The sequence below is a fragment of the Eucalyptus grandis genome, chromosome 8 (genome assembly GCF_016545825.1).
Source record: "Eucalyptus grandis isolate ANBG69807.140 chromosome 8, ASM1654582v1, whole genome shotgun sequence".
In the NCBI taxonomy this organism is placed as follows: domain Eukaryota; kingdom Viridiplantae; phylum Streptophyta; class Magnoliopsida; order Myrtales; family Myrtaceae; genus Eucalyptus; species Eucalyptus grandis.
Window position 1 is genome coordinate 7,286,424 of NC_052619.1, and position 23,911 is coordinate 7,310,334.

At 38.1% G+C, this 23,911-nt stretch overlaps 1 pseudogene; it reads right to left on the reverse strand.

Moving 5' to 3' along the window:
- Positions 1-9,896: 9,896 nt before the first annotated feature.
- LOC120285884 lies at positions 9,897-15,480 on the reverse strand (annotated as a pseudogene).
- Positions 15,481-23,911: the final 8,431 nt, after the last annotated feature.

A 23,911-nucleotide genomic window follows, 5' to 3' on the forward strand; every position in this document is an offset into this window, starting at 1 on the left:
ACCAACAAAATCTGAACGTCACATGTGAAATATTGGTTATAATCAGAAGGGGCTAATGATTGAGTTGTAAGTATAATAGAGTTTTTAAAGATATGATAAATTCAATACTGTTAGGGAAATCCCTTTTGATGTTTTGAAGATGACAAAATAAATCAAAGGCTACTAACGTGTTTGATGGTTGAGTAATAGACCATGCAGATGTTAGAACATGTAGAGGATATTATCAAAGTCAGAAGACGACCAGAAGATTGAACGTAACACATGTCCAAAATATATTCTCAAGATTTCCAGACTTCGTGTCAAAGTCCGAAGACTACTGCACTCAAGACTCAAAGTCTCAAGACCGCGACTTTAGTGTCAAAGTCTCTGTTTCTACATCGAAGTCCGCCACTCGACAAATTCCAAACCGAACGTGAATGCCGAACCAGAAGACAGACTCTATGTGAAGTTCGAACCGGGTACGTACCTTAAAGCTAAATCTGCTCGTAAGCGATATGTTCAGACCTGCATTGTAAAAGTCTACAGACCTGCATTGTAAAGTCTACATCCAAATTGTAAAGTCTACAGACTCATATTGTAAAGTCTACGACTCGTACTTTACATCCAGATTCAATGAATCGTAACTCAAGCCCAATCATACAACAGCCTAGTGATCCGGTTTGGATTCCACATCAAGATTGATTTGATTGATTCAATCTAATTGATTGACGATTGGATCTTGAAGACAAGAACTTTCTATACGAAGAAGCTTTACTTATGGAAACCAAGATTTCGTTTGTATGAGCGATCGGAATCAATTTGGGATTTTACCTTTGTCACTCAACAGCTACCAAATCTTCTAGATACAGAGCTGTCCAATGGGTATATTGGAAGACGATTCTCCGGGATACTGTCCAACGGGTAGTTTGGAAGTGGAGGAGTATTTAAGGAGATCATGGACCGATGAGCAAGTAAAAGACGGAGCGTAGAATTTATAATTCCAAAGTCTGAGCGACTTTTGATCATATACTTGTCTCTTGAGAGCTTAAACGTTTGTAATCGTGAGAGAAATACCAAGAGAGTGACTTAGTGAGATAGTGTGATCTACTAAGTGTTTGCACTCAGTTGTAATCTCTTGTTGATTGCATATTGGAATCCAGCCAAGAAGGCTGTTAGCGTGGGAGAGTGGACGTAGGCTTGGATTAAGCTGAACCACTATAAATCTTGTGTTCTTATTCTCTTCCCTAACTCCTTTATTTTGTTCATACTAGCACTCTCAAATACCTTAAAGTGGAATTATAAATATTAAAGATAAAAGTCAAAACTCAAAAGCTAGACGACATGTTACTCTCCAGGGTACTGCTACTCCAGAACGTAACGATACTTACTGGAAAGACGGACCGTGCAGCCCAACGCACGCCATGCAAAATGGGAGAATGACGCTGATTGGTCCCAGCTTAATTACACCCTTTAACCAAATATGTCCCCTTACAAAAATTACCTTCATTAGGAGGACGCAGTATAGAGAACTTTGAATGCCAGTATGTCAAGATCCCAACTTTGTCTATGCGTTAGAGGGAACCGATATGATCATTGAATTATCAATTGTTGGAGTTTAATGCATCAAGGATGCGAAAACTGAACACATAAGACTGCAAATATGAGAAATCGAATATTTTGATATGATAATAAAAGGGTCATCAAAATGGGCAATTAACTCATTTTTATTAAAGTGAATCATAAATGAGTCAGCTTAAATTTCTTATATAATTTATAATGGATTTTGAAAAGAAAAATTCAAGATAAATAAATTTTTTTCCGTCTATGACTACCCGGTATCCGGATCCTTCGGCCCTGACTAATTCGAATGCATGCACTGTCGCATCCATAATGGGGGGCTCTCCCAGCGCCGTCTGCTCCATACACAAGGCTCGAATTTGAGACCTTTTTCAAGGAAACCAAGCTCCTTACTACTTGGGCCAACAGATGTTGCTAAGATAAATAAATTTAATGGGTCTGTCCTGAAACCCACTTTCGTCCATATAACCAGAAGAATAAATTGAGAAGAAAATAGGTCTACCTCTGTCTTCGGTTGGCAATTGGATCAATTATAGCGACTCATTTTCAAGGTGGAGGGTGGAATTGACAAGAAGAGTACGTTGTCGCTCTTTTGTTTTATCCACCACGGGACACAATGCGAAGTCCTTTCTCTTTTTTCTTTTTTTTTTTCTTTTTATTGTTTTGCCTTTGTTTCATTTCTGTCCTCATTTATTTATCTATTTCATATTTTCCTTGAGAGTTCAAAGAAACCAGCACTTCTCATGTTCAAATAATAACTTAAACTCACCAACATTTTTGGCTTTCTAAAAAAAAAAATTTCACACAATTTTTTTTAACTTTTCAATCAGTAATTTTGTTTATGACCAAAAAAAAACCTAGAGTTTTTTCAATAGAAAAAAAAAAGAAGAAAAAGAAAACCTATAATTTCGTCTCAATCTTGCGAAACTGAACGAACACACTCGGTCATAAATTGGATTTGGCAACAAACATAACAGATTAAATTGACTTGAAAATAAAGGACGCATTTGTGGTATGTATCATCGCAACACGTTCATACTTTTCTTGTTTTTATAAGTATCACAATATTTAGGTTTCTTTTTCCTTTTCACTTTATTTACTTACATTTTTTATAGTGCTGATTTATTTTTCAATTCGATATGAAATTTTTCTGGTAACATTTACATATGAAAAGTTTGAAGTGGGTTAAAATAGGTTGGGTTGAACATGAATGTGCTTTAGTTATGCGTCATGTTAGGTATGGTTTGAATACAGGTCAGGTCGGGTATGGTCACTAGATTTGTAGTGTATATAAATGGGTCATTTTGGATTGGACTATTTTTTATCTGAACCGACCTACCCATTTGATGACTTTATTCAATAAGAAGGATTTAGATCATCTAAAGGTAGGGAGTAATTGCATGTAGTCCCAAAAAGATCAAGATGCCCCAAAAAGTCCTATACCTATGCAAGCTTGGCGTGTAGAGTTGGTAAGGGATTGGAACAAGGCAAATTGGCAAGGGTCGCGCAGCCCACACGCTTGGCTGCAATTGCCTTCTCAGCGAGGGTTGCAAGCATCGTGGCTACAATCCTTGCCTATAGATAAGATTGAAAATATATAAATAAAATTGAAAAAAATTAAACATAATTAAAAATTGTCCATGCTAGTAGCACAACCAACGTTCACATAAGTGAATTTCTAGCTAAAATTGATTAGATGGACCCAGCTAGCAAAATATGAAAATTTTTAAGACTTAATCAATAAACTTCAAGTTGCCACCCCTTCCAACTTGGAAGGGGGATGTGGGGATTCAAATCCCCACATTTTTAGGGGGATTGGGGTAAGGACGATTTCATTTCAGGAGTGGGTTTCGACTCCCACGACCTGCAAGGAGGCAAGACAAAAGTCTGAGAGTGAGTGTTAGAGTAAGATTAAAATATGACCGACAAAAAAAAATCAATAAACTTGAAAGGTTTAAAAATATAATAGGTTTAAGACTTTTTAGATAATTTTTTGCTTAGTCATATTCAAGTAAATTAGTCATAAATGGGTTTAAAGATAACATAGGTGTTAAATGGATCATAAATAGATTTATAACTTACTTAAATTCAATTCACCTCTATGACTTTCTTTTCATTTTCTGTTGCCCTCATTTGATCTTGTACTCACTCACTCTACATTCTCACCTCAGTTTCAGTATGAGTTTTCTTAAAGTGGTTTAAACATGAAGGTATTTTAGCATTATGGACCGGCTTAGGTATAAGTTACAAGAATTTGCATTGATGGAAATGGGTTAAAATGGAGTAAATGGGTCTATTTTGCATTACAATATTTTCAACCCAACCCAAACTCAATCCGATCTATCCATTTGATGGGTCTATAACGGAACGAACGCCGGGGAAATTGTTAGTTTGTGTCTTGGTGCAACGAAATAGGTAATATTCTGTATGATTTCACTGGACAACATCAAAGTAACAGAGATGAAATTTCCAAAATGCTTCTCTTTGTATGTATTTATTTAATAGCAATGTACTCCTTCCATCAAATATGCAACAGTATGACTAAATGAGGGTTTATTTAGAAAGATGATGCGTTTCTATGAAGTTTAATGATCCATAATCATCTTGTGAGATCGACCCATCTACGAATCAAAAGAAGCAGGTTTCGCCCGAAATGTTTCATCCATCATCTTCTTCTTCTTCATCATCCTTTGATTAACCTTAATTGATCTCCTATTTTCTCTTCCTTTCACCCGTCCAAGAGACATGGAGACATTGGCATTCTCCTACTCCTCTCGACAACAGTCAAGATCATAGTATCGAAGCGCTAACCTTACCGGACTTTTTAACGTAGTTGGAAGGGGTGGGAAACGTGCCACATGATGTAAGATGCGTTTTTCTTTCCAGTAGTAATAACTTTTTAGATGCAATCTTCTATCCTACCAAATGAAACCAAGTATCATTTTGCCTGTGAAAACAATATCCTCAATAGTGACATCTTTATATAAAAATTGTAGTATCAAAGTACTAATCTTGTTGTACTTTTTAACGTAATTCGATATCATAAAATTGAAAAGGGTGAGAAATGTGTTACATGACATAACATGCGCTTTTCGTTCCAACGGTAATTACTTTTTAGATGCGATGTTCTTCCCTTAGCAGAGGAAACCAAGTATCATTTTGCTTGTGGAAACAACACCCTCAATAGTGAGATCTCTACAAGAAAGTATTATAGTATCAAAGCACTAATCTTATCAGACTTTCGAATGTAATTCGATATCATAAAATTGAAAAGGGTGGAAAACGTGTCACACGACACAGCATAATATTCTCTTGTCTTCCCAACTGTAGTTACTTTCAGATGTGATGTTCTTTCCTTAGTAGAAGAAACCAAGTATCATTTTGCTTATGAAAACAACACCCTTGACGACGACACCTCTACACAAAAAGATTTGGGCTTTACTAACATAACATCTTTTGGGCTACCATGAAAGTAACATCATACCATGAACCGCAACTTACCCCGCGGTAGACGAGATGGTTTGCGCCTCGCCCCTCAACCGGCAGGGAAGAGGTTCAAAACTTCTCGCCCCCATTGTGCGACTCACCCGCGGCCCGTGGGAGGTGGGTCCCTGCGGGTCGCCCCAAGTTTACAGTGCCGCCTTCCAGCTGTATGGCGGTTCCTGGGTCACCAAAAAAAAAAAAATCCATGAACCGCAAATTCTTAAAGAAGTGGACCCCATAATAATTTCTAATTATTTGTTATTAATTTTTTGGCCCAAAACAGACTATTAATCTTATAGCAGATTAAGAACATTCACATAAGCATTTCTCATATAAATTCTACCTATGGTGAAATCACAATCTCACACTTCCTCCTATATGTCCTTCCTCACTTAACTCACAAACTCCCCGTTATATGAACTGACCACTTTAACCTTTTCTTTTTCCACCTTCCGCATGCTTGTACCTCATTAACTAAAATGTGGAGCTCATTTGTTATCCCTCTTTTCTTTTTCTTTTTTTGGAAAAATACTTATATGGCTATTATTAATCTATTGTGAAAATAATAATTTGTTCTGGATCATTAATAAATAATTAGAAATAATTATGAAATCCCTTATTTTGAAAATTTGTGACTTACAACTTGTCATTATCCTCACAATGACTCAAAGACCATTATGCTAGCAGAACTCAATATGTAACACATCAACAAATTATAGCTACAAAAACTGATTTTTTTTTTCTTTTTACTGCTGAAATTTTAAGCATGATTTAAGATGCAGAGTCTAGTCTTTATCTTTGTAAGACTCCAATAAGATTCAATTTGAGAAAGATCAAGGATCAAGCCCTTTTTATCTAGAAGCTCAAAATGTTTTTGAACAGTGGACTGTCGAACATACCATGTCGAAACCTTTGGATCTTTTAGTGGTTGCATGCAGATGAAGTACACAATAGGATTTGTTTCATCGTCCTTGTAAGTTCAAATATTTTCAATAGGTGTCGATCCTATCATAACCATAAGCTCAGCCATCTCCAGAAAGAAAATCACCAGCATATTTGGCCCGAGAGACAAAATAACTTTTATCTCACAAGAACACCAAATCTAAAAGGTAACTCAAGCTCCAAAATCTTTTTATCACGTATTGTCCATGAAGACATCTCATGAGGTATGTAATATCAACAGTATTGTTGCCCGTGACAAACATGTCATCCGCGTGAGCAAGAGAAGAATCGATCATAATTGGTTTTGTCAAATAAATGCAGCACTATATTAGAATAGCTTTGAATAGATTGAGCAAGATAGTCCAAAACACTACACAAATTCACCTCCAAAAAGGAACACTGTAGGAATCTACTGAGAATTATGTACTTTGTTAGTGCCGATTATTTGAAGGTTAGTTACAAGTATCATGTGTAACAAGATATGTGATCACCCAATCATCCTCTGTGAGATCAAGAAAATTTATGTAAATAAGGGGAGAAAAATGATTCCCTATAAACTTTATCCACGATTGCTGCTAATGAATACTGTCCTGATGTATTTTTCCTTGTATGGTTTACCAACTCAAATGGGGAATGAGAGAGTGCACCAACAACCTCAGCCACGCCAGTATAACAATTTTCAGCCATCTGAATCAAAACAAACTCCATCCTCGTGGCCCTGCCATTTAGTTGTCCCAAAGGCCAGCTTGAGAGATGCAAAGTCCAAATCCAACCAATCCCTTAGAGGCTTAAGACCACCCAACAGTTGCGTCCCAACTTAATAGATGACCATGAATGCCGATATGTGCTGATTTTTGAAGATATAACGAATTCAAGTTCAAATTCGAATTATAAATATTAAATATAAAAGGCAAAAGTCAAAAGCTAATCGACGTGTTACTCTTCAGGGTGTTGCTTCGCTAGAACAAAATGATACTTGGTTTTACTTGCCAAGGAAGAAAATAACATATAGAAAGTAATCTCTGTGAGATAGAAAAGACACCTATTACATTGTTTTGTGCCACACGTATCCCAGCCTTTTCAATTTGACAGTATAGAATAATGTCCAACATTCATACAAGATTAAGGCTTCAATCTTTTGTAACATTATCCATCCTCGCTTTTGATTTTGTATATTGAGCTTTCTTTCACTATTTTTTTTTTGTCAGTAATTTATCTGAGTTTAATCGGTTATCAAGGCACTAGATTAGTGCATCTATCTTTAGTAAGATATGCTCTAAATTTAGGGATCCTTTTGAGACAACCGCATGTTAGCACAGTGCATTTTGGACGGTATAAATCGATTGTTTAGTCCTTTTTTTCTTTTCTTTCACCTTTTACCCTTTTCTTCCTTTCCAAATTTGCCCCCTCACAATGCATTTTGGATTGTCTAGATCATTCTTTCGTCCTTCTTTTCTTTCATCTTTGACCCTTTTTCTTCCTTTCTCAATCTGTCCCCTTCCATCTTTTGCCAACTCTGCACGCCATGAATGCATAGCACGCGAACTTGTCGGTGCCCATGGTCATCCCCCAAAGGCCAGCATGAGAGATGCGAAGTCCAAATCCAACCAATCCCTTAGAGACTTAAGACCACCAACAGTTGAGTCCCGACTTAATAGATGACTATGAATGCCAATATGTGCTGGTTTCTGAAGATATAACGAATTAAATACTTCAAATTTGAATTCCAAATGTTAAATATAAAAGGCAAAAGTCAAAAGCTAACCAACATGTTACTCTTCAAGGTGCTGCTTCTCCAGAACAAAATGATACTTTGTTTTACTTGCCAAGGAAAGAACATAGCATCTAGAAAGTAATCTCTGTAAGAAAGCAAAGGCACCTATTACATTGTTTCGTGCTGCACGTATCCCAACCTTTTCAATTTGACATAATAGAATAATGTCCAACATTCATACAAGATTAGGGCTTCGATCTTTTGTAACATTATCCATCCTCGCTTTTGATTTTGTATATTGAGCTTTCTTTCACCTTTTTTTGTCAGTAATTTATCTGAGTTTATTAGTTATCAAGGCACTAGGTTAGTGCATCTATTTTTACTGAGATATGATCTAAACTTAGGGATCCTTTTGAGACATCCACATGTTAGTACAGTGTATTTTGAACGGTGTAAATTGATTGTTTAGTCCTTCTTTCTTTTCTTTCACCTTTTACCCTTTTCTTCCTTTCCAAATTTGCCCCCATCACAATGCATTTTGGATGGTCTAGATCGATCCTTTCGTCCTTCTTTTCTTCCTTTCTCAATTTGCCCCCTTCCATCCGTTGCCGACTCTGCACGCCATGAATTCATAGCACGCAAGCTTGTTGTCGTTCGTGGTCATCCCTCATCGCCGATGCGTACTCAACTAACACTTGGCCGTCCCTTGACTTACCAATGAGCAAGCCGCTGCAGGTTGAGGCTGGATTGTCGGTCGTGCAGTAGAGTTGATCAAAAGATGTTGCGAAAAGGCGAGCGATCGAACAATAATATAGACAGAAGAAGAAAATAAATCGGACACCAGATTTACGTGGTTCAATCGTAAAGACTTACGTCCACGGGGAGAGCAGCAGCGAATTTCACTATAGATCAAGCGATACAAGAAGATTACACGCTCAAGTTACTCAAACACTCTCTCGGTGTTTCCCAAGCCTCAATTACACCCAATAACACACGCAGTGTTTAGCCCCGAGATTCTTCAATAAATAATTTTTCAATCTCACGAAGGAATTATACACAAATCTTACCACAAGATTTAATTGGCTTCAACACTAAACCTTCTTGGATGTAATTCACGACAAAGAAAATCCCTCTCAAGCACTCGACAGCGAGGCGGTGCTTCAAGACTAATTCTTCACGATCAACGGTGGAACACCAAGCACTCACGAGGACATATCTTTGTATAGTCCTAGTCAAAGTTGGACTTTCCTATTTTAGCGACCGAATTCTACATATCCAATTCGAAATATTCAGAATTTCGCATTGGGCTCAAACTCGAGACATATTTTAACAGAAAGGGGACCGCGGCATGCGACTCCACCTCTATGGTTGTGGCTGATGAGAGAGAGAGAGAGAGAGAGAGAGAGAGAGAGAGGAGTTTTAATTTTGGGGCATCTTGATTTTTTAGGGTGATGATTTCACGAGAATTTCTAGCAAGAAAGGTTTATGACAAAACTTAGCAAATAAAAAGAGAACAAAAAAATCGAACAAATTGTTCGACAGATCGATTTTTCTAAAACTTGAGACTGTTAGGAAATCGGCCAAGATAGACATAGAAGGAAGAAAGTAAATTTCATTGAACTTTTTTACAAACTAAAACTTCAGTTTAAGCCAATTCATTGCGATAGCAATAAGAGTACATCATGCATAGTGAAATTACACTTTCACTTCAATATACAAATGTGTAACAAATCAGCAAAAATGATAGCCACGGAAACTGAACTTTCCTTTTCCATTTAGAGCTGAAACTCAAAACCCCATTTAAGATGCAGATTCTATTCTTCACCTATGTAAAGCTCCAATAAATTTCAAATTCAGAAGGATCTAGCCCCTTCTATCTAGAAGTTTGGTAGGTTTTCAAGAAAGAAGATCACCGCCATATTTGGCCCGAGATAATAAACTTTCATTACAAAAGACAACACCAAATCTCCAAGCAGGCTCAAACTCCAAAATCTTTCATTTCGAATTGTCCATTGAGCCATTCATGAGATATGCAATATCAAACCGTATTAACTCCTGCGACGATCATGTCCCGTGATTATCATGCCATCCACAAACAAGAGAAGAATCCAATCATAATCAGTTCCATCAAATACATGCAGCATTTATATCGTAAGGGCTTTGAATAGATTCAGCAAGATGGTCCTACAAGTTACGCAAATTCACCTCCAAAAGAGAACACCATAAGAATCTACCAAGAATTGCGTCCTATGTAAATACCAATTATTCGAAAGTTAGTTACAAGTATCGTGTGTAACAAGATCTGTGGTACACCCAATTATCCTGTGTGAAATCAGGAAAATTTGTGTAAATAAGAGGAGAAAAATGGTTCCCTATAAGCTTTATCCACGATTGCTGCTAATGAATACTGTCCTGAGGTATTTTTCCTTGCATGGTTTGTCAATTCAAATGGGAAATGAGAGGGCGCACCAACAACCCCAGCCACACCAGTATAACAGTTTTCAGCTATCCAAATCAAAACAAACTCCACCCTCATGGCCCTGCCCTTTAGTCGTCCCAAAGGCCAGCTTGAAATATGCGAAGTCAAGATCCAACCAATCCCTTATGACGAGCATATGCAATTATAAGGATGAATAAGAATGCGCAAGCGATTCCAGTCACGATCACGACCTGCCAGCATTAGGGTACAGTTTTCTTTTTTAAGGAAAAGTGAAATCGAAAAGAGAAGTCGAGAAGGAGATGAGACAACGAAGTTATCAATTAAAGGTTCAGGCCTACCCATTTGAACATGTAGCCATGGTTATCGTTCCAATCATAAGGTATGTTCACGCCGAAAATGCCAGCAACCAAAGAATAGATGGACAAACAAACAGTTCCTGAACTCAGGAAGAGCTCTAGCTGCAACCATAGACAGAGAGGAGAACATCGAATAAATCAATTCAACGACTCTGGACATTAGCAACAAAATGAAGAGGTGAACTACTTAGGTACACATTTAAAAAATAAACAATTGAGAACATGAACGCACACAATAACAGAGTGAGAGAGAGAGAGAGAGAGAGAGAGAGAGAGAGAGAGAGAGAAGCACCTGAATTAGCTGATTCCGATGATTATCAAGCTGAGGAAAGAAAAAGTACTTAGAATTTTAGGAAAAAGAAAACATTGACTTGACTCCATGCAAAACTTTTGCTTTTCCCCTTTTTATCTACTAGATTCTCTTTATAGAAACATGATATACAACTAACTTAATCAATCAAGTTACCTGGATGTTAATGTAGTCCTCAGTGTCATCGATATATTCCCGAAGCTGCACATGAGCAACTTAGGCAAATCAAATTTTTCGAAATATGGACATTATACAGAAAATCAAACTCTCAAAAGTACAATCATTTTAGTCATGCATCACAAACAATCTCGAGAAAGCAAAATGAAAATTTGAATAACTATTCGACCAGAGCACATAACGAATCAGTTCAAAATTTCCGACTACCTTAATGGCATGAAATTAACTGAAAATAAAAATGTCTATAATTTATCTGCTACCCTGGTAAACAGAAAAGCAAATCATTATGAAGAGATTGATTTTTATTTAGTACAGGATATTTTCGACTTCAATTACAACAACACATCACAAATTTCATTCTCCCAACACCATGACAACTGTTAATTATTGACCCTGTACTGACGTAGAAAACCTATAGTCTCTCCTTGGCAAAGAGAAATTTTTTAATGGATTCATAAGCTCAAATATAGTAATTAGACAGGTTTCATTTAGCCATCCCAACCCACATGAGAGTGTAAATACTAACAAGAGAGTTCCTGAATGATCATTCCTAATATAATCATGTATCACAATGATGCCAACAAAAATGACAATTGTCTCCAGCACAAGCATCGCTGAAATTCATTACCTATCTAAAGCATCAATGGAAGCACTCCACTGAAGAATTTACAACAGATAAATGCAGGCGAATACTACAGCAACTAAAGGATCGTGCAGATAATTCCCTATCTAATATAAGTACTTACTGTTGTCAGCTTGTTCAATGTGCCATCAATTTGCATAAAGTAAGCCTGAAAAAAAGAAAAAAAAAAAAAGACATTGATGCCTATTCAAGGAACAGCAGAACTTAAAAATACCATCCACAATAATATCAACTGGAAATAGCTTGATACCTCAAGTAACATTTCCAACTCCTCAACATCATCTTCGTCTCCACGAACTGTTGCCACACTCGCCCTACTGGCTCGAGATATTTTTGAGCCAATGGTAGGGGAAGCAGGAAACCAATTTTGGGCTCCTGAACCACTTATAGGGAAGATGCACCAACTTGTTTTCTTGACAAATACAAGTCAGCCATATCATCATCATCATCTAGTAGTTGCTCAAGCTCGTCCCTTACCTGCAATGTACCACAAAAACCTTTCAAGATGTTACCCTCCTTCACGTCAAAGGTACCCTGAAGAAGACACCCGTGTATAGTGACAGAAAAGTCCATACTGATTGAGAATATCAACAATAGGTTCTGTCCAACGATATTCCTCTAAATAGAGTGAGAAAGAGAGCGCAGTCTTCAGTCGGACACCATTTCATGAAGAGAATAAAATCTATCTCGATTATTTATATATTAATCAAGTACTAACTTTTCATACAAGCTCATCTAAATACTCAATTTGAAGATACAAACATTTTATCATACATAGGATTGTCAGTCAGTCTAGGCCAAGTCCTTAAAGTTGCATGAGTACAAAGAATCAAGAAAGACAAGGAAAACTCAAAATTTATGTTACTCACGAAGATGTCATACTCAGTCGAAAACATGATAGAAAATGGCAAGGTAAACCATTTCGATTTCAGCAATGAACCAGGAGTTATATAATTTTGCAGGGCAAAAAGTGATTACAATACCTTTTGCACCCTTGCTGTTAGCCTCGTCATCGCACTCTTCAATTTACGAACCCTATCCAAGTTACGGCTGCTAATCTACAAAGACCATAGACAGCAGACATGCAAATTTAAGAGAAACATTTCAAACTGAGATTGAGCATAGAAGCATGATTGACCAGCCAGCATTAAGACATCGTTGTAGAATTCCAAGCATAAAGAGTAATGGCTCGATTAGTACAAAAATCTGTGTTAAGCAAAAGAGGCAAAAGCCCCATAAAAAAAATTGCATCATCTCGATCAATCAACACAAGTACAACAACAAATCTCTAGGAGAAACAACAACTAACAAAATTCAGCTGATCATGCATAATATCACATTAAGCATGCAAAACCAAATGGACCAGTCTTCAAGAGTTCACCAATCACTCAGGCATAAAATCCTTTAAAAGGGAAGTAGAAATGCCTGGAATTCGACAAATGAAAGCTACACTGCGAGAACATTTCAATCAGTAAAACAATACCTAATTCCACACAAACAATATTATTAGTTACACTAAAAAATGCAAATGACAGTGTTCAGCCGCATATCACTCCTTTAGAAGGAGAAGCAACAAAACAATTAAAGAACCTTAACAGAGCATTTTTATTTTTGGTTTATTTATTTCCCAGTGAGATGGGAAAGAGAATCTACTTACTTTTGACGTGAGCTCGTCTAAAGCAGGATAAGCAGCAGTCTCCAATTCAGTAGTACGTGCTGCAAGAAAGCTACAAATTGCTTCCAAAGCTACCTCCAAGGCACGAAATTCAAATGGAGACTCTGCATTGCATCATATTACAACTATCAAAAGATGGCCCACTTAAAACAAATCCAATTTGAAAGAGCCAACTCAAACACACCCCATACCATCATCTTCCCCAGCTTCAACATCATTCTGTACATGAGAGTACTCTTCTGCATCATCTTGACCCTGGCATATGGCATTTACAGCTAATCGCCGTTGGAGCTCCTCAACAACTGGTATAACATTTATATCTGATGGGTCTCGAAGCAACACCTACAAGCCAATAATGCAAGTGCAAGTGCCATCGCTACTTATGATATAAAACATGAAAATAAACTGACCCGGAACTAACTTAGTTCCTACATAAGGGGGAAAGTAATTTACCACTAGAAGACATCAAATTCCATTCTTGCACAACCATTTAAGTATTTCATAAGAAAGGTTGTAATTTATCTCTGGGAAAAAGCATGAATATAAGTACCTAGCTAGTTAAGCAGTCTAACATAAAAAACAGAGACACCTGTTCGTGCAAAAGGTCTGCGTAGCTGAACGGCAAAGAGGAAATATCTAAGGACTTGAGGATAACGAGAAAGCTGTGTTCAGTCATAATTGGCTGGAAATAAAAGGAAAAGGCATATGATAATTTCAGAATTGAAGGCTTTCACTGTGTTGAACAGTTGCCATTCAACAGTTGACATTCAAGCTTGCAACTGAAAGACAAGTTATGCTGAACCAGGGAGAAAATTAGTTCATTCATTGTTTTGAAACTGGAATAAAAATACTGAAGTTTGATAAATTTACTCTGTAGTCTTTATTATTTTAAAATCACGACTGGGAGTAGAGTGAAAACAAGCAGCACTCATGCAACTTGAGTTTTTTTTTTTTTTTTTTTTTTTTTTTTTTAACTGCGACTCTTATTTTTAAATTTGTCTTGTAGCAAATCTTGTGGCACTCACGATTTGGACTTCCATGTAACGTGTGACTAACGAGCCCGACCCCATCTTTGCACAGCCTCAGATGATCCCGATTCTCATCAGGGATTTACTGAAGCTCGAAAACCAGATTCCGTACTCCGTTCTCGAGTTTTTGTCGCTCAGCCACCGGCGAGCTCACCGGAGGTTCGCCCAGCCGCTGGCAAAGCTCGGCCTCACCTGTGGCCAGGCGGGCCTCGTTCGGGCCTCCCTCGGCCACCGGCGAGCCTCGCCTGGCCGGGCGAGGCTCGGCCCAGCCAAGGCTTGGCGGACGAGGCACGGCCTCACACGAGGGCCGGCGATGCTCCGGTGAGGTCGCCGGGCGACTGAACATTTAGCAACCTGAGAATTCCAGTCAATGGTACTAGAACTCATTGCAATAAAATAAAAAAAAACACTTCATCAAATGCAAGAAGGAAAAACTCAACGGAATTAGTCAAAGAAACAGGAAAACATCCCAAGCTAAACCAAAGTAAGTTCTTCCAAACCGTAAGTGACGATACACAGGGCTTCCAGACATCACACAAGTACCGCTCTGCTCAATAAACAGACATTAACCGCTAAGAAAGACACAAGCCGCTACGCACTAACCTCTTCGGCAGTGATAATTGCCTTGATATGCTGCAAAAAGTTCAAACACCCACAAATGCAACAATGAAAAAAAAGAAAAAAAAGAAAGTCAGCACCAACAATTGAAGGAACTTCAAGAAGAAAGGAGAGAGAAACAGAGAGACCCATTCATAAACAAGACCAAAAAGGAAAAGGAGAGACCTCCAAATTGAGAACGATGGCCCTCTCACGGCCGAGGATGGTGGAGGGGTAGGACAAAAGCGGGTCGAGGATGCGGAGGTCCCGCGCGTGGATCTGCACGCGGTGCATGATCGCGTACTTGTCGACGTCGAGCACCGTCCCCTGCCCCGCCGTGTCGAGGAGGATCCAGCTCCGCGGCGGCTGGCCCTTCTTCTTCGCCGCCTGCTGCTGCTGCTGCTGCTGCTGCAGGTCCGCCGGCACCACGCTCCCTTCTCGAGCCATCTCTAACCATCCCCAGAACACACACACACGTCCCACCAGCGAAACCATCCACAAAAAAGCTCCCGGAAAAAGCACCCTCGAAAACGAACGAAGAGGGTGGCGGTGGGGGTGGTGGTGGGGGAGGCAGCGTCGACAGAGTTGCATCGGTGGAAGGAATACGGAAGACTCCGCGACGGAGGGGGAATATATTGTATATGTTATGATGGTTCGTTATATTATAATATTTTATATTTCCTTCTTTTGGTAATTATTAAAGTGATTAGGAGTACAATGCCCCAAAAAAAAAAAAAAAAAAATCAGTTTAACAATCGATAAAGTCAGCGATTTTATTTTATTGAATTATTTGAGTTTGGTGATTTTTCGAAATAGGAATGGGTGTTTTTAGATTGTGATGGTTCTAGATTCGCTATAGATATAGGCAAAATTAATATCAAGCTTCTACAGAAGCTACCATATCCTAGTCTTAATTATTGCTGCCCCTTTATAATTACCAATCATCCATTCATTCGTTCCCTTCCTTTGAATTTCAATTTTTCTACTAAATATTGTACCAACGTATCCTCGGATCGAAAATTAAACTTGAAATTTTGACACGCATTGTTCTTTATTCCAAATTACACGGTGGAGACGAGAATAATCATTTTGTCTTGCCTTTATTCAAGGCAACAAAACAAGACTTGGCCTTGATATAAAAAGAGTACTTTTTTTTATTATCAGTATTGTAATTTCGAAAGCGTTTTCAAACTGGGTGAAAAATAAATTATGCAAGTCCGATTCAGAATATTTAGCTTGGGCGATTCTTTTTCATAGATCCCGTCTCTTCTTTTTCCTTTTCTACACAGTTCGTGTCAAAATTAATATTCGTTCGGCAAACAATGACGCTTTAATCCACAAAGAGAGGAAGAAAAAAAATTGAGGCGGCCATGGATATTATGTTTAGATCATATCATCTGAACGAAAAGAAAGTTAAGAGGAAAACAATATAAATTCAAGGTCAAATGATGTGCAAATGTTGGTGTAAATGTCCTTAATCTCTCGAAGTCAACCATTGAAACTGTGAGGTAAGGACTCCCCCTAAAGAACATGAAAAAAAAAAAAAAAACATCATCAATAATAGCAAATCAAAGGGTTATTTTATTGCAAAAATCAATACACAATAGAATCCATTAGCGTGGTCAAATGTCTGCTTTTTGCCCCCCGCCTTCTTTAGATAAAAATTGAAGTTGGTACTATCAGGTGCAGGTTGGAGCAGCAACCGGACAAGCCTACATTCATGAACTTTTCAGATGGCAATTTGCATCGGGCAATCAATCCCCACCAAACAAATTTTAAAAAAGAGGGTTGAAAGGAGCTAGGAAGAAAAGCCGGCCCTGATAGTGACTTCGAAAGGGGGTGTTTTTAACGTGCGCTACGGTACCGTGTCGGACAGTACCAGGGGGGGCTTGTCTAACGAGACTGAAAAGCAAGTTGCTGGAAATTTTTGAAGTATTTATATACCCAAGCTTTTTTGACTTTTGACAATTTTGGGGTGTTCGATATTCATTGAATATCACGTAAGTGATTTTTGGTCTAAGAGATTAATTAAGTTGTGTGTAGTTACAGTATCGAAATCTCATCAGTTAATATAATTATCAGATACACTATATGTAAGCCACGTATAGGAGCAATGCTATAATATACTCAACAGTGTTGTTACTATTCATCTTGCTTTATACACATGAGTTTTGGTAAAATTTATTGATAGAAGTTAGAGCCTTGGAGGCTCACTGATATAATAGACTTTTGGACATTTAATGCATTTAATGTAATGAGAGGAGCCTTTCCTTTACCACGTAAAAGTTTAAAATCTTTGGTAAATGAAAGTAAAATTTTTAAGATATATGTTTAAAGCCCCAATCTAATTACAAACATCTTTTTGCATTATAAATTTGTATACGATCAAATGAACTAGGAACAAATGCGTTGACACCTCGAATTTAAAAAAAAAAAAAATTGAAATATTTAATCATTCAATCTAAAGTTAACCAAAAGTTAATCAATGTTTGACCAGCGAGATATTAGGTCTAAACTGAATTTTTGACATAAAATATATTCAACAAGTCAAAATGAGTTTTCATATTATTGTTGCCACCCAGATCTCGCAATCAATTTGTGACCCTTCAGAACAGGTTATTTATTTTTTGCAATGTCAAGAAGTTTGTGATTATATGATTTCAAATTCATGTCCTAAAACTAAAGGTTGCGAGTGTTCCTCTCTAACAAAAGTAGTGTCAATCAGTCGCTGGATGAAGGAGTAATTGTCGATTAAACGATAATCAAACTTCCCTAATACCCAAAATAGGTCCCGAAGCCCAAAACCATAACTGCAAGTTTCAAGATCGGACTGGCAATTTCTATATCTCTAAGGCGAAGTAAATGGTTGTTTTTGAAAGTGTTAAGTCACCAACATGACGTTCAGTTCATAGACTCGAGCTTATGGTCCCAATATAGGCCAAAACCTCTGGTCCGTGACTTTGAGATTTACCCAAGCAATATCAGGCTCGTTGAGAAGCTCTCGTTACAAGCTTTTCAATAGCGTGAAGATCACGCCAATCGGACATCACGTGCAAAAGTTACGGGACCTAAAAGACACGGGCCCTCCTTCCCTATAAAATGACCTTTCTTTGTTTCTTAACACAAGATTCCATTCCTAAAATATTCTCCCTTCAACGAGATGAGCTTTTTCACCAGGTAAAGCCTAAAATCTAGAAAGCTCCGACAGATCCAAAGGGATACAAACATAACCTAAAGTCCAGGTAGGGCCTAAAATCATTCCCTTTATTTTATTAGAAAATGGACGTCTTGGTGGAATTCTTCTTAGAGGAAAATTCCAATTGTGATAGCGCCGTCACGCATGCTATAGGCTATTCGTGATCAGGACATTTCTCCAGAAATTCATTATCCATGAACGATATGATTGTTCAGGGTGTCGTTGGAAGGCATGCTGCTGTTTGTGTTAATTATAGACTGTGCAGGTATGGACAATGACATGAGCTAGTTGATGTGTCAAGTGCTAGAATCCTTATTTTGCAAGCCGAACCCTTAGGAACAGATAAAAAAAGGATCGAAACTGGGGTGTATGGGTAGGCCATGGTGATGGGATCGGAGGCGACAGACCAATGGCCGCCCGACCTGAGTTCATGAATTGAGGCCCCGTGGATACGAGTTATTCTCATTCGAAAGGTCGATTTATATATAGGACTTGATACTGGTTTTAAAATTGCATCCACGCATCTTTACATGTCATTTTACATGTCACACTCTCATGCTGATTATGATTGCCACATCATTTTGCATGTTGTTTGCTCCCACTGTCTTCGAATGCCATGTCATTTTGCATGCCATCCACTCAAGTTGTATTCAATTGCCACGTCATTTTTGCACGTCATTTTCCTATGATGTATTCGACTGCCACAGTATTTTCTGTTTGCATGTCATTGTTCGTTTTGTACTCGATTGTCACATTAGTATGTATGACATTCCCTCATGCTGCATTTGATTGCCACACACATGTTATAAGTTCATGCCTTATTTTTGAGATAGCTAGTATAAGCACCTAGAGGGGGGTGAATAGGTGTAAAAAATATTTTCTCGAGATAAGAGAGCAATACTAAGCAGACAATAGAAATGAAGTTTTCTTTTCGTTAACAAAGCGAATTATGATCAAAGTAAAGCAGAGAGTAGGGAAGAGAAAATGAACACGGAAATTATAGTGATTCGGCTTATTCCAAGCCTACGTCCACTCTTCCGCACTGACAGCCAACCGGCTGGATTTCACTATGAACAAAAGAGTTGTTACAGCAAGGCTCTCCCTTGATTCCACAGTATAGATACTCTACCACACTTCTTCAAGGTTTCTCAAGAATATGGACTCTCTTTTGCGTAAAAGATTTCGCTCAGAAAATGAATTGACTAAGAACAAAGAGCTTCAGACTTTGGAATTCTTCTATCGCGCACACACTCGAACAACTGGAACGTCTTCCTTATATACTCATTTATGCCATCATACCCGTTGGCACTTATTAAAGGAATTCTTCCAATCTTCCCGTTGGACAAAATCAATTAGGAAGATCATTCGAGCTATTTAAGGAACATGTCGATAGCCCATCAATCATGTTTGCCCATACAATCAGGATCTCGGTTTCCATAAGTAGAACATTCCAAGTATATTTCGCCAATCATCGGATCCTCAATCTTTGAATCAATAAAGGATTCCGTTATGTCATATCCAGCCAAGAGATCTTCTCCAGTCGATAAGGTCAAATCCTTAACGAAACATCCAGTCCTGGATAGCCCTTCTTCGATGGATTAGAAACTGTCAATGAGAATAGACTTTGAGTCTTGAGTCTGGCAGTTCGGAGGTCTTTAGACTTTAAATAGTAGAGTATGCAAATCTTCAAACTAAACTGATGAAAACGTTTTGTCAGCTTCAAAATACTCTAGGAAGATTTCTCCAACACTCCCCCTTTTTTATGGTAATAAAACTTTCCTATAGATTTGGATAACTTTGACCTGCAAAACATTACTCAAGCAAATATGGATATCTCATAAAGATAAATGGCTTATTGATAACACTAGAATTTGCAACCACAGAAAATAGGTTAGTCTTGCATATGAGTAAAGCCATCCATAAGATATCAATAGTACTTAATATAAGTAGTCAATCCAAAATCCAGAATCCAGTCCACAGCCAGATACAAAAGTCAAGTCAAACATCAAAACAAATAATCAAAAGTTCAAGTTTCAAAGTTCAAATCACATCTCTCCCCCTTTTTGTCATCATAAAAAATGTTGAGATGGAAAGAGAATGGAATCAAGAATGCTTGGGAACACAAACAAGCTGGAAATCTCCCATTGACTGGACAATGCCTTCCAGCTTTATCAACCCTTCCTTCAATTGAGCCACCTCTTCACCCTTAGCATTTGCTTGAATCTGAAGAGCAAGGGCTTGGATCTGATCATTCAAAGAAACTGAAGAAGCTTGACTTGTAGTCTGCAAATTATGTACTTCGCATCCCAGAGCATATATCTGACCCCGCATTTCTAAGAGAAAATCAAGAATTCTGTGAAAATCTGCTGAATTATTAGTCTGCGTACTGGCTTCTGCACGATCAGATGGAGTAAAGGCAGACGATGGCAAATCAGCATAGTCACGCAGATTGGGCAATGAAACATCATGTCCCTCCTCAAGAAATTGGGAGGCATAGATGTCCTCTGGATCTGCTAGAGAGCAGCTGACTCCTTCACTGGTAGTAGGATATGAGGACATTCCTCTTTTCTCACGATCTCCCCATGTTTCCATGCCTTCAGGTGGAGAAGAGTGTTCCTCATGCTCTCCTTCCTCTTAATCTCCTCTTTCCTCTTCTTCTTCTTCAATTCTTTCCTCCTCTACATCTCTTTCTTCAGCTTCTCTCTCCTTTGTTTCTTTCTCTTCTCCTTCCAAATCTTCTCTTTCTCTAGTCCTCTGTTATGTGTCTTTCTCTTATCGTTCCATTGATTCTGGAACAGAATGACTCAGGTTCTTCAATGCCATTGCATAAATGGTGATGTCTTCCTCATCTTCTTCATACTCAACAATGAGAGCTCTTCTTTTCTTGGATGGAGCAACCATAGGCTCCTTCCCTTTTCTTTTTGCTACCGAAGAGATTTGATGAGTTTTGACAGGGGTTTTCTCCTTGAATTTCTCCAACGCCTTGTTGAGTTCCTTCAGACACATTTTAGACACCATTTTCAGTCCCATTACCATTTGATCACAAGTTCGAACACAGAGAATCCGGGGAGGCTGAACATTCAAATGTCTGAATAACTTTGTCACAAGAGCTGGATAAGGAAGTTGACCATTGTCCTTCACCACTACTCTATACATGTGGAATATAATAGTGTGAGGAAGAGAGAACTTTTTCCCAGCATTGATGGCATACATCAGCTTTGCCTCTAAGTTGGAAACATCAGTCTTTGAAGTGGATTTTGGTCTGAGGCAATTGATCACAATCTTGTGAAGCAGAATGTTGAACGCACTCATCCTCGAGTAGGAAACCTTTCCCTCTGTCCTTCTATCCTTAACAAGTTCCAACGTAGCACGAGCAATAGAGACATTGATAGGTTGATATCTCCCTCTCTCAACCTCAATCACATCAGCCGACATATCTATATCCACCACATAGTCCTGATCTCGGACACTAAAAGAGAATCTATTCGCATCTAAGAAACTGAGATTCGAATAAAAGTATGCAGGGAGTTCAAGCATAGGCTTCGAGATTCGAGCAATGTAACCTGTTCAAGTTGAAGAAGACTGAATTTTGCCCTCAAATTAACGTTCACAGCGTCAAGGAAATCAAAATCCACACTTCTAGGGTTTATGACCCCACGCTTCAACAATTTAGAGTATAGATACTTGTGTTCCTCCGATCGAAACAAGTCTGTCCTTTTGCTATGAATTTTTGCCACAACACCCATTCTTGGTTGAGACTGACTGTACAACTTGTCATCATCATTCCCATCTGGCTGATTCAGCCCTCCAACACGTGGATCGATTGGAATATTTGCCATTGCCTCTTCTGCTGACCCAGCAGGGGCAATTCCCAACTATTCCATTGTGCGTAAAAAGAAGGTTTCATTTTTGTACTCTTTGTCTTTCAGAAATTCGTTAATGTAGTTCAAAGGAGTTTTCACCCCTTTTCAAAGCACGATAAAGCTTGTAGGTAAAAGAGGGCTTAAAAGTTCTTACAGGTTCTGCATCTTCGATTATTTCTTCCTCTTCTCGACGAGCAACATCCTGTGGTCTAGATGGAGAAGATGGACGCTGCTGAGAATGTTGTGGGCTCTGCTGCTGACTAGGAGACTCTTCTTCCTTGGTGAGATCAAAGTGCGTAGGCCCCTCACGCATTTGCTGTTGTCCCCTGTTTGCGATCCTTGAAGACTTCCTTTGAGACAACATCTTTCACAGTCTTTGAAAGATTCCAAACTTGACTTTCCCAAGAAAGATGACAACTTTTCGAAGATTAAACAAGAGAAGAAGACAGAAAAGTGGAAGATCGATGCTTTTTAGGGTTTTTGGAGTTAAATGAAGAGGAACCGACAGTATATAGGTCAGTCAAAGAGAGGCATACAAAACGTCGTAATGGAAAGTAAAAAGATGCCCTTTTAAAAAATAACTGCCTTTTTAAAAAAATTAGATAACTGCCATTTAAAAATTAACTCCATTTTCGAAAAAGAAAGATTGCACTAATCACGGAAATTGAAAGTAGCAAAAATCAATTATGGACAAATGATCGTATCTTTTCAAGATTTAATCTGAGAGAGAATAAAATAACTTACAATCAAAGATCTTGATTGTCTGAGTCTGAAAGTCTCTAGACTTTTACTTCTTCAAACCTCAAGATGTTGAGTCTAGAGCGAATGATTTCAAATTGATTTTTCTCTAAAGGCTTTGTAAATATATCTGTCAGTTGGTTCTTTGAGTCAACAAACTGAATCGAAACTTCTCAATTCTGAACATGATCTCTAATGAAGCGATGTCGAATCTCTATATGATTTGCTCTTAAGTGAAGAATTGGATTCTTGGTGAGATTGATTGCGCTGGTGTTGTCACAGTTAATCTCCGTGCATGAATCTTCAATTCCAAAGTCTCTTAGCTGTTGTTTTATCCATAGAATTTGTGAACAACAACTTCCAAGAGATACATACTCGCATTCATTGTAGAAAGAACCACTCGTATTTTGCTTCCTTGAAAACCAAGACACTGTCCTGCTTCCAAGTTGTTGATAGGTACCCGAGGTGCTCTTTCTATCAACTATGCATCTGGCTAGATCTGCGTCTGAGTATCCAAGAAGAGTAAAGTCTCCCTTTTTAGGATACCAAAGACCAAGGCTTGAAGTTAATGCAATGTATTTGATAATACGCTTTGCAGCACTTAAATGAGATTCTTTAGGATCTACTTGAAATCTAGCACAAATGTAAACACTAAACAAAATGTCAGGTCTAGAAGCAATAAGATAAAGAAGTGAACCAATGATACTCCTGTATAGCTTCTGGTCAACTTTCTTTCCTCTTTCATCTTTGTCTATCTTCAAAGAACTTGACATTGATATATCAGTCTTTTTGCAATTTTCCAGTCCAAATTTTTTGACAAGATCATTAACATATTTTTCTTGATGAATAAAGATTCCTTCCTTCAATTGTTTCACTTGAATTCCAAGAAAGAAGGTTAGTTCACCCATCATGCTCATTTCAAATTCATCCTACATAGACTTAGAGAATTTCTTGCATAGACTTTGATTAGAGGATTCAAAAATAATATCATCAACATATATTTGAACAAGCAAAAAACTTTTGCTTTCTCTTTTGATAAACAGAGTAGTGTCTACTTTACCTTTGACAAAGCCGTTTTGAATTAAAAATTTACTCAGCCTGTCGTACCAAGCTCGAGGTGCTTGCTTTAAACCATATAAAGCCTTTTTCAGTCTGAATATTGAGTCTGGTTTCCTTGAGTCTTCAAACCCAG